Source organism: Canis lupus, chromosome 17 (assembly GCF_011100685.1).
Source record: "Canis lupus familiaris isolate Mischka breed German Shepherd chromosome 17, alternate assembly UU_Cfam_GSD_1.0, whole genome shotgun sequence".
NCBI classification, from domain to species: Eukaryota; Metazoa; Chordata; class Mammalia; order Carnivora; family Canidae; genus Canis; species Canis lupus.
Window position 1 is genome coordinate 51,490,887 of NC_049238.1, and position 18,010 is coordinate 51,508,896.

The 18,010-nt window shown below is 47.7% G+C and overlaps 1 long non-coding RNA gene across 1 annotated transcript; it reads right to left on the bottom strand.

Moving 5' to 3' along the window:
• Positions 1–479: 479 nt before the first annotated feature.
• On the bottom strand, positions 480–13,629 carry LOC119869743. The gene is made up of 3 exons (XR_005371903.1): positions 13,509–13,629; positions 10,249–10,379; positions 480–1,083 (listed from the first exon to the last, which is right to left on the bottom strand). It is a non-coding gene; the product is annotated as an uncharacterized LOC119869743 (long non-coding RNA).
• Positions 13,630–18,010: the final 4,381 nt, after the last annotated feature.

Genomic DNA, 18,010 nt, shown 5'->3' on the forward strand with positions numbered 1-18,010 from the left:
AAACTCTTGAAGTTTTCATTTCAATGTTCTGAGATTTCACTGCAGTGTGCCTTAGGGTGAGTTGTTTTTGTGTTTAAATTTGGTCTGCCATATACTCATAGAAAATTTTTTATCTGGGGTGCCTGGATGGCTCAGTTGGTCAAGCATCTGCTTTTGGCTCAGGTCATGATCCCAGGGTCCTGGGATCGACCCCCACATCAGGCTAGCTGCTTAATGGGGAGCCTGCTTCTTCCTCTCCCTCTGCTGCTCCCCCTGCTTGTGTTCTCTCTGTCAAATAAATAAATAAATAAAATCTTTTTTAAAAAAAAAAAGAAAAATTTTGATCCATAAATTTATGTTCTGCAGTTCTAGGAAATTTTCCTCCTTTTTATTTATTTTTTAAAAGATTTTATTTATTTACTTGACAGAGAGAGAGAGAGAAAGCATAAGCAGGGGTAGTGGCAGGCAGGGGGAGAAGGAGAAGCAGGCTCTCTGCTGAGCAGGCAGGGAGTCAGATGCAGGCTCCATCCTAAGCCAAAGGCAGATGCGTAACCTACTGAGCCACCCAGGCACCTCCATCCTTTTAAAATTTTATTTCTCTCTAGGACTTACAATGCTGCTCCTAAACTGACCATCTAAATTTTTCTGTCAATTTCCATTTCTTTGTTATACTTTTTGGGACTTTGTCCTGATTTTATAGTCCAAATCTTCCTTTGCCTTTTAATAAAATGTGGATGTTATATTTGCATGTCCAAGAATTTTCTTTCTTCTGCTCCTTTTAAAAAAGTCACCCCCAGTTCTCATTTAAAGAAGGCATAACCTTCTTTTATCATTCTAAAAAATATTAGTTATGGTTTCTGTGCTTTTCTTCTTCACCATTTTTTTCTATATTCCTTTTTCCTCTTAGTTTGGATGTATGCCTATCATGTTGAAGGCCTTCTAGAAATATCAAGTAATTCTTAGCTGCCCATTCATATTGATGTGTGAGGCACTGCAGTTCTGATTGGAAGCAGTGGAAGAACAGAGAAAGTTGTTGACATGCGGGCTTCACCAAAGAGTAATTGGTTCGGACTCACAGCTTCATGGGGAGACCAAATACCAAACCTGTAGGAGAAAACAGGAAAATCAGTGTCCCTAGGAAATTTTCTTCCAATATCTTGCCTGTGTGGTATTACTCTGGCTTCCATTGCTCTGGGGATTGATATGGAAGAGAGCTAAGAGCTTCACCTTTCAGGAAACTGGCTTATCTTTAATCCCTATTTTCAGAATGACTCTTCTCTCCTCCTCTAGCTATGCCTGGTGCTCCTATGTGTGAAGCCTTTCAGGTTCAACATCTCAGAGCATAAATCTGTCTTCCACCAGCATGGAAGGGGATAGGGTTAGCTGGATGCATAGGGTAGAGGAGTCAACCCAGGATATGGAGGTTCTTACTGCTTTTTAAAAAAACTTAAAACCAATCCTCCTATTTTCCACCCTCATTCTGAACCCCTGCCTTCAGAAGTAACTGCTGCATCCAATTCCCAGGCTTTTCTGGGAATCCATGGCTAAAAATATTTTGCTACCTATTAGTTCCTGCCATCTACCCCCACAACCTTGCGGGCTTGAGTTTCAGCTTTTTCTGTGGTCTGCTAAGTCAGGTACCACTCATCCATACACTTTCTGATTTCCAAATTCTTGACTTCTCTTGTCTGCTGCCATTCCCTCTCCCATTCTCTTTTTCCCTGTGGGTTTATGCTTAAAAAAAAAAATCCATTAATGATATGTTAGTGGGGCTTCTGGAAATAGCCAAAATAAACATGTGTGTTCAATCAGCAATAATTGAGAAGTCTAATGTTTTCTATTGGATTTGAGGGCCAATCTAACAGTTAATCATAAGGAATTCTTCTACCTGCCCCCGCTGTGCCTTTCTTCTGGAGCAGACAACTGTTGAAGGTAGTCCGGATCACATATCTCACCATGACTCTAAACCAAGTGGAACAATCATCCCAAACAACACAAATGTCATTACCCCTAACACCTTTATGATCTTAACCACCTCCTCCATCATCTACTCCGTGGTGTCCATCACTACTATCATTTCTAACATCACCACCACTCCTTCCACCATCATCTCATCAGCATGTCTATTACCAAGTTCAGCCACCACTTCCATTATCTTTGCCCAGACTTCCACCATCTCCTCAAGCATTATTGCCTCTAGAATATTTTCTTAACAATATATGTTGAATATGTTCTTCCATAGGAGTTGCACAAGTGATTTTCAGTAATGTGATTTCTGAAATCAGAAGGGGTGATTTCTACCTTTGAACACAGAGAGTCCTTCTTTTAACAAAGAGAGGAATAGAAAAGAACCCACCGGTTTTTCCAGCTTAAGTCACCTACATGGGAAGAGGGAGAGGGGAAAGGGAACATTTACTGAGCCCTTTCTAAGTAACAAGCATCCTACTAGGCACATTAGTTAGAGTGTTTTCTCTGGTAAGAATCATTGCCCCAGTTTTACAAGGAGGAAACTGAGATTCCCAGATGCTAAATAACATACTCAAGGCCACACAATAAGTGGTGGAGCCAAGATTCCAACCCTGTGTGACTTCAAAGTCCATATTCTTTCCATTACACTATGCTGGCAAGAAATCTCAGGAGCTTGGTTTAAGCACAATGGGTTATGACTCTGAGCAAAGAAAGCCATAGTCATGGTCCCTGATCCCAGGAAGACCTGATCTGATAGGGCAGAAAGAAGTTCTTCTCTCAAAAAGACTATTATCTGATAAAGAAGATTCAATTCCAGCCCCACAGAGCCTATGCCCTGCCTGAAGGCCTCACTCAAGCAACTCTTCACAGTACCCAAGCTTGCCACCTCTCCCTGACCTTGAGTTCCCAGAGGGAGAGGGAGGGAGTGTGGACATCCAGTCCTGGGAATGCCTGGGGTTGAGAGAGCTGAGTTATTTTGGGATTGTTTACATTTGGAATCTTCCTGATCTTTGGTCCCAGAAAAACACCCACATGTTGGAAACTCTTCCGAGTTATTCACTGTTGGGGTTTTTCTTCATCTCCTTCAGCTTTTTCTTCTTCTTGGATGGAAAAAAAATCTGCTAGTGATTAGTCACAACCTGTGAGGCTCAGCTTTTGACAGCCCCACTGAGAAGAGAGAGACAAAGAGGCTCAGAGAGGGGCCCATGGGCAGATGCTGCTGGAAAGGAAACGTGGTTCACAGCATTGACCTCCCGGGATGAGGGATGGTCCATTTACCTCTCTCTGCCAAGGGACAATCACTCCCCAGACCCTGGTTGTTCCATTCCAAGCCCTCATCCCAATTTCACTGGGGAGTACAGGCCAGAGCATGCCTTAGAAGGAGGCGCAGAGGGTCAGGACCCTGAGAAGAAGGCTGAAGAGAGAGGAAACAGGAGCAGGTGCCAGGCCCAAATGATGCCTGCCCCTTAGTCTCCCCCTGGCCATGTTCTCCACTGACAACCCAGAGTGCCCCATTTCAGGATGGAAGTATAAACTGACAATCCCATACCTCTTTGGACAGCCATATGATCTCTGACAGGTTTTATTACATCTTAGGGCTCCTGGAAATCCCAGGGTGTGAGGGCCTCCTGCTTTTTTGCAAGAAGGCTAAGGGTCGGGTGGGGCTGAGCACTGTCCACAGAGGCCAGGACAAAGGGAGATTGTTTGAGCTGAACAGTTAAGGCCTGGAAGTCAAATGTGGATCCAATTTTAAAATCTAAGGATTGTGAAACATGGTGGGGGTAATAAAGGGAATTTGGGAAATCTCCCTTGGTGTAGGTCTTTTTAAAGAGGTTATAAGGCAAAAGAGAAAATCAATTAATACAATAAGCAACAGGGCAGCCCCAGAGGCTCAGCGGTTTAGCGCTGCCTTCAGTCCAGGGTGTGATCCTGGAGACCCGGGATTGAGTCCTGCGTCAGGCTCCCTGCATGGAGCCTGCTTCTCCCTCTGCCTATGTCTCTGCCTCTCTCTCTCTCTCTCTCTCTCTCTCTGTCTCTCATGAATGGATAAATAAAATCTTAAAAAATACAATAAGCAACAATATGGCAGGATGGCTTAATGTCAGGGGAATGGCAGTGCCATCCCTAAGGTGTAAAATTTCTGGGATCCCAGAAATTTTTTTTGGCCAGGTCTATCTATGTAGACAATTTGAGTTTGTCAAAATCAGTGTGTCAGTACCATTCTGAAAGGTATTCCGAGTATGTCCATGAGGCCTCAGGATAACTGCATAGGCATGAATCTCACTGCAGCTTGGAGCATCTGGCTGGCCCCACACATGGGATAGAGGGATGGAGGGTACTTGAAGGAGGAGAAAGAGGGGCTGGGGTTCATCTAAGGCTCAGTCCAAGCTCAGGGTGGCCCACTCAGAGGGCACTGCCAACCCTGGTCAGTTCTAACCACAGACAGGGATCTCCAATATCTCAAGGAAAGAATTTCAAGGCACAGGGTGGTCTGTGCCCAAGCCTGAGGATGGTACTGGGACTGGAGGCAGTAAGCTGTCAGCAGGGCACCTCATACCTCTACAGTAAGGTGTTCTAAGGAGTAGGCAGCAGCACCTGGTTTTTAGTCTTAGCTCTTTTATTGGCTATATGACCTCAGGTCACCTCCTGTTCTTCTCTGGGCTTCTGGTTCCTCATCCATAAACAGCTCTATAATGTCTACCTCAGAGAGCTGTTGTGAAGAGTACTGGCCCAGTGCCCTGGTCCTAACTCTCCCTGAAAGGGGTGGATTTGACCACGGGTAATATGGTCCAGGTCTAGAATCCTGGCCTGCCTTCCAGAGTCTCCAGGCTGGGGATATGCTGGCCAACACCACTTCTCCTTGCCCCCAGTGCTGGCCCTGGGATCAGAGTCATGCTTCTCTTGAGAAGAGGTGTCTCTGGACCAGGCCCCTTGCCAGACGACAGAAGGCCTATTATCTAAAATAGGCGGTTGAGACCAGCAGGGTTCATGATACAAGCCTGACCGGAAGGGGAGGAAGGTCCAGTCTGGGTCACCTAAGTGAGGCTCTGGAAGATGTCATCCCAACAGAAACACAGCCAGCTTGGACTGAAGGGGACAGAGAGGATGAGATAAGACTAGGAGGTATGACAATGGAAGTGACAAAGCCACAAGCCAAGAAGCAAGGGCAGCATTGATCTTGGAAGAGGGAAGGAAACAGGTTCTTACCTGTAGGGTCTACAGAGCCAGAGGCTGAGGAAGTTGTTGGGCTAGGAGTCATCCTGGTCTTGTCACAGAAAAAGGAGGGGCAGCTATGCCCCCAGAGAAGACTATTCAAGCCTCCCTCTTGATGTAGTCCTAGGTATGACTGGATCTAGGTGGCTGCCTAGTACAAGACCACATTCCCATCCTTGAAGCTATCATATGAGCCAGCCGAGGAGCAGCCAGGGGCTGAGGGCCAGGTGAGAAGTGGGGACCAGGACTTGAAAAAGCCAAGAATGCCCCCTCTCTCTGATTCCCTCTTTATCTCCTGATTACCACCCCCTAATACTGCACGTGGGGGCCTCTTGGAACATTCCTTCTAATATCACCTGCTCTTGCCTGTGGAGGACTGAACTGAGGTCCTTAGGACCCCCAGCATGGTCAAACCAAGCTAGAACAGTCCTCAGAAGTAAAGGCAAAGGAAGCCCTTGGCAATGACCCAGCAGGGGCTCCGTATGAGCCTGTCATGAAGATGTTCCACATGCTTGCCATCCCCAGAGCTCCGTCCTGGCAGGTGGCTAGCCTGACCATCCACTCACCCTCCTCACATTACAGAGCCCTCTGTTTCAGCCTGGCGGAGTAGGGCAGCCCCTGCCCAAGCCCCATTTCCATTTCGAAACACCTCATTCCTCCACCTATACACTTAAAAAAAAATGTAGGGTCGCCTGGGTGGCTCAGTGGTTGAGCATCTGCCTTCAGCTCAGGGTGTGATCCTGGAGTCCCGGGATTGAATCCCCCATTGGGATCCCTGCAAGGGGCCTGCTTCCCCTCTGCCTATGTCTCTGCCTTGCTCTCTGTGTCTTTCGTGAACAAATAAATAAAATCTTTAAAAATGTAAACAAAATATGTAGTCTGCCAAAGGATTTTATTTTCTCACTTGCAAATTTAAATGAAAGTCTTACCAAGAAATAAAAAAGAATAAATTCTGTTTATAGTGGGCATTCCATGCACCAACATTATCAGAAGGAAGAGATTTTTGTGTACATCGATGACTCTAGAATAAGGGCTGAAGCTGCAGGTCCTAGGCCATACCTGCCAATGCAGCCCCAACCTGCTAACAAGATATGGGACAGGTGCTAGCCCCACCCAAAGAGGACAAAGAGCTAAGTGTCTGTTGGGTCCAGAAAGCCGGAATGAGGGGAGAAAGAGTCTCAGGCCTCAGTAGGGAGGAAGGTGGGAAAGAGCGCTGACAAAGCAGGGACAATGAAAGAACTGCACCTGAGGGGAAGACTGAGACCCAAAGCATGGGGACCCTGTTAGGCCAGTCACTGTCCTTCTACTCAGGGTATCATTACCATTTACTGTAACAACATCCCTTAATCTTTCTCATACCTACCAATTCCAGGGAGGTAGGTTGTGCATTATTTCTGTCATTCTACAGATGGAAAAGCTGAGGTAAAGTCATGACATTTGTGTCCTTCCCTTGCTGACACCCTTCTTCATAGAAAGGAGCCTGATAAGGAACTCGGGGGAGCAGCATGGAGCCACTGGTTCTGGCCCTACATTTTGGTGGAGCTCTGTCCTTGTCCCTCATCTCTCTCGGTAGGGCGAAGTAGAGCCAAAGCTGCCTTAACCAGGTCATAGAAGATGGCTCTCCACAGGACAGGAGGTCACCACTGGTCATCAGGAAGTAGGCCTAGCCTTCCTGACCAGGTGCCCTCACCCACGCCTACCAGCCAAATTGCCTGGGCCAGGGCCTCTGGCCCGGAGCTGTTGTCTAAGAGAACTGGCATCTCAAGAATCAGCCCTCACTCTGTCAGAGAAAGATTTCACCTCATCTTAAGTACCTGTGCTCCAAGTGCCCACTCCATTCTGCTTAGGCCACTCTGTGCTGGGACTGAGACTGGGCCCAGGTTCCACTATTAGACTAGGAGCTCCCTAAAGGCAATTCTGGATCTCTCTCCCCTCCACTTCAACATATTTGCTCTCAAGATTATTTTTTTCTTATTCTTTTCTTCTTAATACCTTGCTCTCTCCCCTGCAAAAAACCTGGCATGCAATGGTTGATACTTTGCCCTCCCACATACCTACCTGTCTAACCCGGATTTCCCTCCACAGACTGACTGAGATCCAGTGTTGCCATTCAACGAGTGGGTCTGAGTCTCTTCATTTCCCAGAGGAGAAAACAAGTCTCAAGAAGTTGGGTGACTTGCCTGTCAGGATGCAGTCAGTCCTGGACCTCTGGCCTTCCAGCCAATGGTCCTTTCCCCAGACAACCTCACCATGGCCTCCTGGTGTTCACCCCAAGTAAAAGCCAGGAGCCAGGACAGGAACTGGGACAAAGAGGAGGAGGACACTCGGGCCCAGGCCTTGACCCCAAGTTCCTATTTATAATCCTCGTTCCGGAGACGGCCACTTAAACACACATTCCTGATAACTGAATAATCTTTGGCACCAAGCAAAAAATAGCCTGTGGCCCAGACCACAATTGCACAGCTGGAGCAGGGTGAGCAGGGGCGACACAGGGCCCCGATGGTGCAGGACAGTCTTCTGAGGGGGGGTACAGGGGTGGCAGGCGGGGCTGGGGTTGGGACAAGTGAGTGGAACTGCAAATATAGCAGTTAAATATAGCCTTGCCGACCCGGACATGGTGCCAGCCTCCTCTGCAGGCAGCATTTCCCAAATCGGCTTGGATCTCCTTTTCCCAAAGGAAATGAGAGCCAGAGACATGAAGGGAGGAGCTGGAGGGATCTTGATGGAGATGGAGTCCAAGGTTCTGGAGAAGTCTGCAAACAAACGGGGCACCAAGAAGAGTGGCTCTGACGGCATCTTCTGGAATTGCCAATCTGATCAGGGAGGCATGGCTGTGCTCTGAGGCAGAAAACAGAGAATATCTCATTCCCCAGATCAGCTGGTCAAGACCCCATCCATCTTCCAATTCCAGGAAGACTGATGCTAAGGCCTCTTTTCCAAGAAGGCTCAGGCCAGGGCAGAAATGAAAGTGAGAGACATGGAAAGTTCTGGACTCTAGAATCCTGAGGGATCTTTGAAGCAAACAGTAAGCGCCTGACCCAGGCAGGGCCCCCAGAGGAAGCAGCCATGGCCTTCCCTCCCTCAGGACCAGCCGACCCCAGGATGAACCAAGGTGCTGCTTGACCCAACACCCTTGACAAACTTTTCTGCTCTGTTTCCTCTCAGGATCTTTCAGTTGCTCCTTTGGGGCATAAGCTTGGTTCTGAGTTCTAAATTTTAGAGAGTCTGTGTGGCCCTTCTTCAGGAGTTTAGAGACAGTAATAAAGAAGGTGCATGATTCCAGGTCTCAGGACCCCTTGCCTACTCGGAGGTGTTCCCCTACATTTCCAGGATATCCCAGGCAGGGGCTCACTCAGAGCTGGGAATAAGTCTTCTCACCTGTCTGCTCACCATAAGCCATCTGAAGAAGTCTCACCCAACCTCTGATGCCACTACCCCTTGAGAACCCCTTCCATGCCCAGGTATCCCCAAGCTCCCAAGGTCATCAATCCTTCCGAATGTCAAAGTACTGGTTTTCTTCCAGTCATCCCTGGGCAAGGATCTGATCCATCAAAGTATCTTTTAGAAATGAAGAGAACATCCTCAACTTCATTACTGTGCTATGGGTCCTGAAGCATCACTTCCTGGACCCCAAATCCCACAGCATCCAGCAGTTTCTCTCTATCAAAAGTATGATCCACACTTAGCACACTGCGCTTGCCCTCCCTTCAACAGCCCTCTAATTTGGAGGAATCTCTCTTGGGTGTGGTTTTGTAAGAAGCAATATTCCACTCCCCACTTTAGAAGGTAAGAGTGCAGGACACCTAGGTGACTCAATGGTTGAGCATTTGCCTTCAGCTCAGAGAGTGATTCCAGGGTCTGGGGATCAAGTCCCACAGCGGGCTCCCTGCAGGGAACCTGCTTCTCCCTCTGCCTATGTCTCTGCCTCTCTCTGTGTGTCTCATGAATAAATAAACAAAATCTTAAAAAAAAAAAAGTGAGAGTGCCCAGGTCTCCCTCACTGATAGCCTGGGCCCTGACAGCCAGGGCCAGGTACTCGGTGCAGCTCAGCAAGGAGTGTGCCAAGAGCCACTCCTCAGCCTCCCCAGGTTGTGGCTGTCAGGAGTTCTGTAACATGGTGAGGGAAGGGGCTGGGCCACATGGGTCCCAGTGTCCCATGTCCCAACACAGGCCCTTCATTCCATAAAGATGCCCCAAGAGCCACCATGTGCCCAGTGATATGCTAGTCACTGAGAGTAGCAGAGGGAATGAGAGCCAGGAGCCCCCTGGCAGCTGCTCATAGCCAGGCATGCCGAGAGCTTTGTTTTGGAGGGCAGCAGGAAGCCCAGGCAGTGGAGGACAGGGATTGGGAAGGCCTCTAGAGATCAGGAAGGCAGAGGGAGCAAGGAATTCTAGGCAGTGAGCCTGTGCATGAAAAGCCCTGAATGAGGGGAAGGGAAGCCATCTGAGGATGTGGAGGAAGGGGCAGCATAGCTAGTGCTCGGAATGAGAGGGGGAGGCAGGAGGTGCAGGACAAGGTTAGAAGAGGGAGTAAGAGCCAGATCATGCCCTGGACTCCTCCTGTGGGCAACAGGGAGCCCTGAAGGATTTTAAGTAGGGGTTAACCTGATCTATTTATGTGTGAGAAGGATCCTTTGGTCACAGTATGGACAGTAAATGGGAGGGGCCCTAGACAGGATGTGGGCAGACCAGTTAGGAGGCACTTGCAGATGTCCAAGTGAGCAATGATGGTAGCCTGAACTCAGGTAATAGAGGTAAAGAGAGGTGAGCAGCCCTGCGACATATTTCGGAAATGGAAACCATAAAGACATGGTGAATGTTTCACGTGAGGAGAGACAGAGAGAAGTAAAACATTCACTCATTCATTCATTCAACAGTGATGCAACGAGTTTCTAACACACATGAAGTCCTTTGCTAGCCATTGGGGATACAACAAGTTCTCTGCTCTTGGAGATGTACCATCCAGTGGTATGGGGCAATGTAAAATAAACATGTAAACAAATACAAGGTCATCCTAGCTGGTGGCAAGTGCTTTGAAGATAATGAAAAAGGATAAATAATAAAGGGTAATTTGGGAAAAGGGCCTACCTTGGGTCGAGTGTTCTTCAAAGCCATTTCCAGAGGAGAGGATCAAAATGCAAAGGCTTCAAGTAGGAAAGAGCTTGCAGTCTTTGAGGAAGAGAACGAAGACCAGTGTGACCAGGGTGTAGTGTGAGACACTTGGAGAAAATGAGATCAGAGGATTAGGCATGTGCACATGCTCAACATGCACACGAGCACACACACACACACACACACATAAACATGCACATACAAACACATGCCCCCCAGGACTGTGCAGAGTTGACTTGACACAGAATAGATGTGGAGAGAAGAGAAAGAAAAGAAGGAAAAGAGGAGAAAGACAAGGTAACCCATCACTGAGAGGTCATACAATAAACACAGGCTCTCCATTGGAACCACAAACCAAATTTGCATCTCTGGGTGAGTTCGAGGACACTCACACTGTGAAATTTTATGTAATTGGAATCATACTTTTAGTCTGGTTTTTCCCACTATTATACTACATAAAAAGGATGACTTTATAATCCAATTAAATGTGTTTACATAAGATATCAAAAGCCTACGGATATATGCCATGGAGGGCCTTACCAAAGAAAAGCTAAAATAGCTGTGTTAATTTCAGACAAGAGATTTTTAAGGAAAAGCCTTTACTAAAGATAAGGTGATTCCTTCACAATCATAACACATTTAGTTCATCAGAAACGTATAACTAATTTAAATTCTATGCACCTAATAACAGAGCCTTGAAAGTGTAAAACATAAAAATTATCAGAACTTCAAAAAAATTGACAAATCCACAATCACAGTAGGAGACTTAACACATTCTGTCAATAATTGATACAATAAAAACAAAAAAAATCAGTAAAGGCATAGAAATGTTAAGAAACAGGATTAACAAACTTTACCTAATACACATATGTAGGAAACAGGACCCAACAAGTGCAGAAGATACATTTTTTGTTCAAACACACTTGAACAATTCCTATAAATAGACCATATACTTGGTTCCAATGCCAATCTCAACAAATGTAAAAGAATGAAATCATAGAGCATGCTCCCAGATTCAGTGCGATCAAACAAGAAGAGGAAAACCAAAAAGATAACAGAAAAATCCCCGTATGTTTGGAAATTAAGAAACACCTAAGTGTCAAAAATAAATCATATCGAAACTAGGAAATATTTTCAACTGTACAATAATATTAATATTATATGTGAGGGCAGCCCGGATGGCTCAGTGGTTTAGCACCGCCTTCAGCCCAGGGCGTGATCCTGGAGAACTGGGATCGAGTCCCACGTCAGGCTCCCTGCATGGAGCCTGCTTCTCCCTCTGCCTGTGTCTCTGCCTCCCTCTCTCTCTGTGTGTCTCTCATGAATAAATAAATAAAATCTTTTTTAAAAAGTTATATGTGAAAGTTTGTGACACAACCAAAGCAGAAGGAGGGAAATTTACTGCCTTATATTAGATATATTTCAAAAGGCTGAAAAATAATGAGCTAAGCACCAATGAGCTAAGTTAGAACAATACCAAAATAAATCCAAAGATAATAAAAAATATATTAAAAATAAGAGCAGAGAATGATGAAATAGAAAACAAACATAAAAAAATAGAGAGGTTCGACAAAGAGAACAAATGAGTTCTTGAAAAAACTGATACAATTGAAAAGCCACTAATGAAAATGATCAAGAGAGAAAGAGAGACAAAATGAGAGAAGACAATAACCAACATCAGGATAAGAAAGTGGACATCTCTGCAGATGCTATAAAGATTTAGAAGGATAAGAGAAAGTGATTTTTAAAAAAGCATGAGAATAAAGTCGTGTGCTGCTGAGATATCAAGTGAAATGAGAACCAAGATGACCAGCGATGGCAGCCGCCACAATGGCATCCCCCTGCCTGCCTATTCTCCCCATCGATGCCCTCCTGGCCCCAGCCAGGCTGCAGGGCCTCCCCTTCCAGGTGGGGGCCTCTGCCTCTCTAGTCCTCAGGGGCTGAAAGGTCTCAGTGAACTTGACACAGACTTGCATTAACCCAATTTACTCAAGCCAGAGTAGAAACCTGATGCCAATTAATTCTTCTGCAGCAGGGACTGTCCCTAGAATGCACCCTCCATTCCAGGATCCCATTTCCCTAGGTCAGGGTGGGGAACGGAATAGCAGAGTAGTTAAGTACATGAGGTCAGGAGCCAGGCTGCCTGAGTTCAAATCTTAGCCCTATACTGTAACTTAACCTCTCTGAGCTTACATTTTCTCACTACAAATTTGGGATAATAATAGATTATTGGGAAGACTTAATGGGTGAATGCACATAAAGAGGTTAAAGCAGTGTCTGGCATACAGTATGCACTCAATAAATGTTAATCATAACAACAGCTACTCCCTGAGAAGACAAAGTCTTACCCAGAAGATGGCTTGGTGAGTGTGGAACTCACAAAGAGCTGTGTTTGGTTTGGAGGGAAATTTTAGTTTGCTCTAGGGAAGCCCAATAAAACATCTCAACTCAGCAAGTGGACCTCCCACCCCTGTCCCACCACCCATTTCCTCAGCCTCTCTTCCCTGAGCATGGCTGGCAAACAGCAGGCAGATCTTGTTTCTCTGATCTTTGTCATTCTAATCTCACCATTCCAACCCATCCGACCTCTCATAAATGAATTAAGCAGCAAGGAGCTAAGTTCACAGTTACTGTAGCTGTGAATTCAAAGGAGTTTCTTAATGGCCTGTACCTCAATTTCACATAGAAACCGTCTACACGGCAGGGTTGTTGTTCCAGTTATCTACTGCCAAGTAATACACCACCTCAACCCTAACGACTTAAGACAGGGGTCAGCAAACCACGGCCCGCTTTGTGGTTTTGTACAGCCCACAGGCTTAGAATGGTTTCTTAGGTTTTTAAAGAGTTGCAAAAATATCAAAAGAATACTATTTCACGACATGTTTAAATGATACAAAAGTCAAACTTCAGTGTACATAAAGTTTTATTGGAACACAGCCACACCCATTCGTTTATGTGCTACCTGTGGCTGCTTTTGCAGGACAACAGAGGTAAGTAGTTGCAACAGAGACCTAATAGCCCACAGAGCCCAAAATATTTACTATCTTGTCCTTTACAGAGGAAGTTTTCTAGCCTGTAGCTGAAAACATCAACTGTTATTTATTTCACTCATAAATCTGCATTTGGGCAGCACTCAGTGGGGAGGGATTATCTCTGCTCCTTCGGGTATCATGTGAGGTGGCTCGAGGCTGGGAGTGAGTCGCCCAGGGGAAGACACTGTCTGAAGCCCTGCTCACCTGTCTGGCGGTGGGTGGCAGCTGACAGCTGAGACCTCCTCTGCTGGAATGGTTGGTCAGATCACCTATGTGGGACCTCTCCACGTGGCTGTCTGGCTCCCTCACTGCTTGGCTGCTTGGCTTCAAAAACAAATGTCCTGAAGGTTAGGAAGTGAAAGCCACTAGTTTCTTAAGACCTGGTCCCAGAAACTCACACAGCAGCACTTCTACCACATTCTGTCGGCCAAGCTGCCTCAGAGACCCAGGTGCAAGGGGAGCAGACATAGACTCCACCTCTCAGTGGAAAGGATGTCAAAGAATATGGCGGCCATGCTTTAAACCCAGCACAACCGTTGTGAGGATCTGGGGGTACGAGGCAGGGACTCAAAGAGTAGTTGTTATTATTACTGCTCTTGTTTCTGCTATTCATCAGCATCAGAGTCACTGCCATTTCTGATTCTCTTTAAGGAAGCCTCTGCTCGTGGGGCCTAGGAGATACGCAATCTCCTCCCCAGTTGTTGACTTATCCACATTCAGGTTACAATTTGTCTAGAGGAAAGTGCACACAGCCCTATTTCTCAGAAGCCCCTTGGTTGATTTTAGTGTGCAGCCTGCGTTCAGGACCACCGAGCATGGGAGCAACTCTAGCATTTGCTGTCAGCCCGCATACAGTAAACTGATCCATTTCTCTGGCCCTTTATGTGAAGACAGAACCAGATTCTCTGGTTCACCTCTTAATTCCCTGCACAGTCTAGGCCAAGGCCTAGAGCACAGCAAGGTCTCAAGTGATGCCAGCCCTCCATTCCCCGCAAGCTTGTTCTGACACTGGGCTGACCCAGAGGAGAGGTGCCTATATTTTTCCCAGCCTTCCAAGCCTCTTCCTTTCCTTGCTTCTTCTTCTAGAACAAGTAGTTTCTGGGAAAACTCATTGAAGCATGAGTTCGGGGCAAAGGAACCATTAGGTTGCCCCTTCTCTTGGGCAGAGGAGCAACATCACATACACTGGCTGTTTTAGGGGATGAAGAATAGGCCTGGATGGAATGAGGGTTGTCACCCAGCCACGCTGAAGGCCCACACACAGCCATGCACATCTGAAGAACCCTTGTGATGAGACACATTCCATGCCAAAGCCTGGCCTCCAGATGCCAAGCTCCGGATGCCTCCATCTGCCATGGTTCCCATAGGACCCCCCAGACTGCAGCCATGTGCAAGAGTCCCTTCATTTGTGAGCTGGAGCCTTCCAGTTGTAGGGACACATGCCCTGGCAGATCTGCTGCTCCCCCAACCCCAGGTCTCAGCAAGGAGTTCAGAACTCAGAGCTGCAAATGTCAAGACATTGCATGTGTCTCCGTTGGAGGAGGTGCTGGGCAACCTCTCATCAGCTAAGGCTTTGTGAGGTCAGTCTTATCCACATCAGTTTCGCTGAAGATAAACTGCTTTCCAGTCACACTCGGCCGTAATTCGGTCACATCAATGTGACCTCAGACTGACCACAACCATGGCCACAGACCAACCCTGACACTGACTCACACTGATCCCAACCCTAGCCAAGACCAACCTCTGACACTGGCCACAAAACCAACCCTGTCCAAAGATGAATCCTGACCCTAGCTACAAAACCGACCCTGACCCTGACCACAGACTGACCTCTGACCTTGGAATAGGATTAGTAGAATGCACCAAACCATAGCACAGCCTCATGGGCCCAAAGGTGCACCAGTCTAGCTACACTTGAGTGACAGCCATGTGGGTGGGAGCAGGAGGGTCTGTCCTGTGCAAACCCAGGGCTACCTGCAGCAAGCAGGTCCTGAGTGACTGCAGGATGACTCAGAAGCACCTTCCGGAACAGCTGAAAAGGCCAAGCGGTTGCCAGACACACCAGCTTGCTTGGCCTCTAGGCCTTTGCCCTGGAGTTCCCCACCAAGCAGGCCTTCTTCTCTTCTGTTAACTCTAATCCTGCTATATCTAGTTCCACCTGCCCAAGGAGGCTGGTCTGAATGTTCCACTTACATTTTCAAAGGTTTTTGACCTGCATGATCCTGACAGGAAGTGTCTGCTAAGGGGGTCACTGAAGAACTTTTCTCTCCAACCTTCCCACTCAATAAGAGACGTGGCACCTTCCCCTTGTTTCCCCCAACACAATTCAATAGAGACCAGTCTGGGATTATTTAAATAAAATCTTGCTGTCTTCTTGTGTACATCATTGCCAGGGAGAAGTCTGGTGCCAGTTTGATTTGTAAGTTACTTCTTTTTGTAAATAATCTGTTCTCTTTCTTCCAATGAGTCAGGAGGAGAGGGTTAAGGGGCAGAAAGGCAACAAGATGTTCATCCCTGGGACACTGGGAGTGTGGACAGTGGGGTGGGAGCTAATTTGAGGGTGCATGGTCATGCTATCTTCCCATGACAACTACTGCACACAAGCTCCAAGTGCCACCCACTCTTTCCTCTCCTGTATTCCTGAGCCTTGACTCCTTAAGAACCAAATGTTCTCCATTTAGAGCCTCTGTTCTCAGAGCTCTGCACTTCCCCTCTCTCATGGCAGGGAGCAGTCCCCATTCCTGCAGGGCTGGCTAGGGGACACTGCACACACGCGCGAGTATCTGCTATGCATATTTATCTGCATGCATGTGTGTGTGACTGTGTGTGTACATGTGCACCTGTATGTGTATACATGGACATAGATATGGATCTAGAGGTATGTGTGAGGTATCTAGATGTGAGTGTGCCTGTGTTTGGCATGTGTGCATGTGTGTAGGTGTGCATTGGTTATGTGGGCATTGTGAATGTGGTACATGTGGAATGTGTCTATGTGTGTGTGTGTCTATGTGTGTGCATTTGAGAATTTGCTGCTCTTCCATCCCCGACCAGCAAAGTGCTTCCTGGGACAATGCCCCCTCACCTGTGTTTCCTGCACAATCCTTGGACCGGATATGGCAAATTCTCAGCAAAGTCTCAGGGCTTGGGTCCAGTGGGACAACATTCCAGGCCTCCTGAGTCCATGGCCAGTAACCTTGATAGAGCCAGAAACCTGTCAGCAGTTCAGTGCCTATGGGTGGCTGGAGGAACAAGAATAGCAAGAGCCTCTGGGGGTAGCCTTTTGCCTCAAAGTTATTATCCCAACACCAAGCCCAAGTTCATGGGGCAGCTACTGCCAGCACACAGCACCTGTAGCTAATGCTGCCGATCTCTCCTGAAATCCTGCTCCAGGCCCCAGACCCCAAGCCCCAAGCCCACCAGCAAGCAAAGCACTAGCTCCTGCTTCCCTACTCCATCACAGATTCCCACATCCACCTGCCTTGCTCCACACTCCATACACCCTCTTAGAACAGGAAGAGGGAGCCTGTGTGTCTTCTACCCCCAGGAAGTTCACATTTTCCACAGCCAGGATTCTGAGCAAGGCTGAGGAGGGTGGGGGGAACCAAAGAACACCCTGAGAAAATGTCCCACGCCCTGGGGCAAAACTTCAACCTTCCTCTCCGTCCTGCCACCCATGAACCAAAATCTGAGGCTTCAGAAACCTAGGTTCTGCTGCACCCTACAGCTGGGAAAGATTATTAGAGAGTGAAGTGACTTCATCTGCCTCTCAAGGGCTATCAGGAGTTTAGGGGCCCAGCACACAGGCTCACACTCTGATGATATACACCACCTTTCCGACCAGATAGACAGAGAAGCAGAAATTGTGAAGCCCACTGGGAGGGCCATGGGACATCCTGGGAGGGGGGCATGAGGCATCCTGGGAAGGGGGTAAGGAGTTCTGGGTGGGGTGTGAGCATCCTGGGAGGAGCATGAGGCATCCTGGGAGGAGCGGGAGGCCTTCTGGGAGGAGATTGTGCTTTGGGTCAAGTCCATTAGCTTGATGACCTTTGGCCAAGTTTTCTTTAGTTTAGCTTCCTTGTATACGGTGACAATTTAAAATCCAAATTGGAACACTGTTAAGAGTGAAAGGAGACACTATTAATAATTATACCCAGACAGCAGGTATGAGTCCCAACCGTTCCAGGCAAATGGGGACGTGTGATCACCGATAACCCGCGATCACTCTGTGTCATCTACAGCAGTGATAATGAGGAGCAGGAGGGAGGGACTGCAGAGGGACGAGGCCTGCTAGATTTTCAGGCATTCCACTTGGCCACGGGCCAGGGGCTGAAGGGGAGGGGAGGGCCGCGGGGCGCTGTGCCTCACAGGCGGGGCCTCTTGGCCTCTCCCCGCCCTGCTCACCTCCGCGTGCCCCGGCTCTCCCTCTCCGGCTGGAAGGCCGCACTGATGCCTTTAGCAGCCGCCCAGGTCTATCTCCAGGGGAGTGCTAGGTTCAAAGATCAGATAAATTTTCTGGCAGACGTGGGGCTGGTGGCCGACTGCCAGAGGTAGGAATGGCCCTGCCGGCTCGGGGTCAGCCGGGTTATTTTGACTCCTCTGCATGGGGTGAGGGGCCTTGGGAAGGAGAAATCTGCAGTGGAGAGGCAGAGACTCCCGTCTCTGATGAGCTGGACTTGGCTTTGCCTCCCAGCTTGGAACAGGAGAGG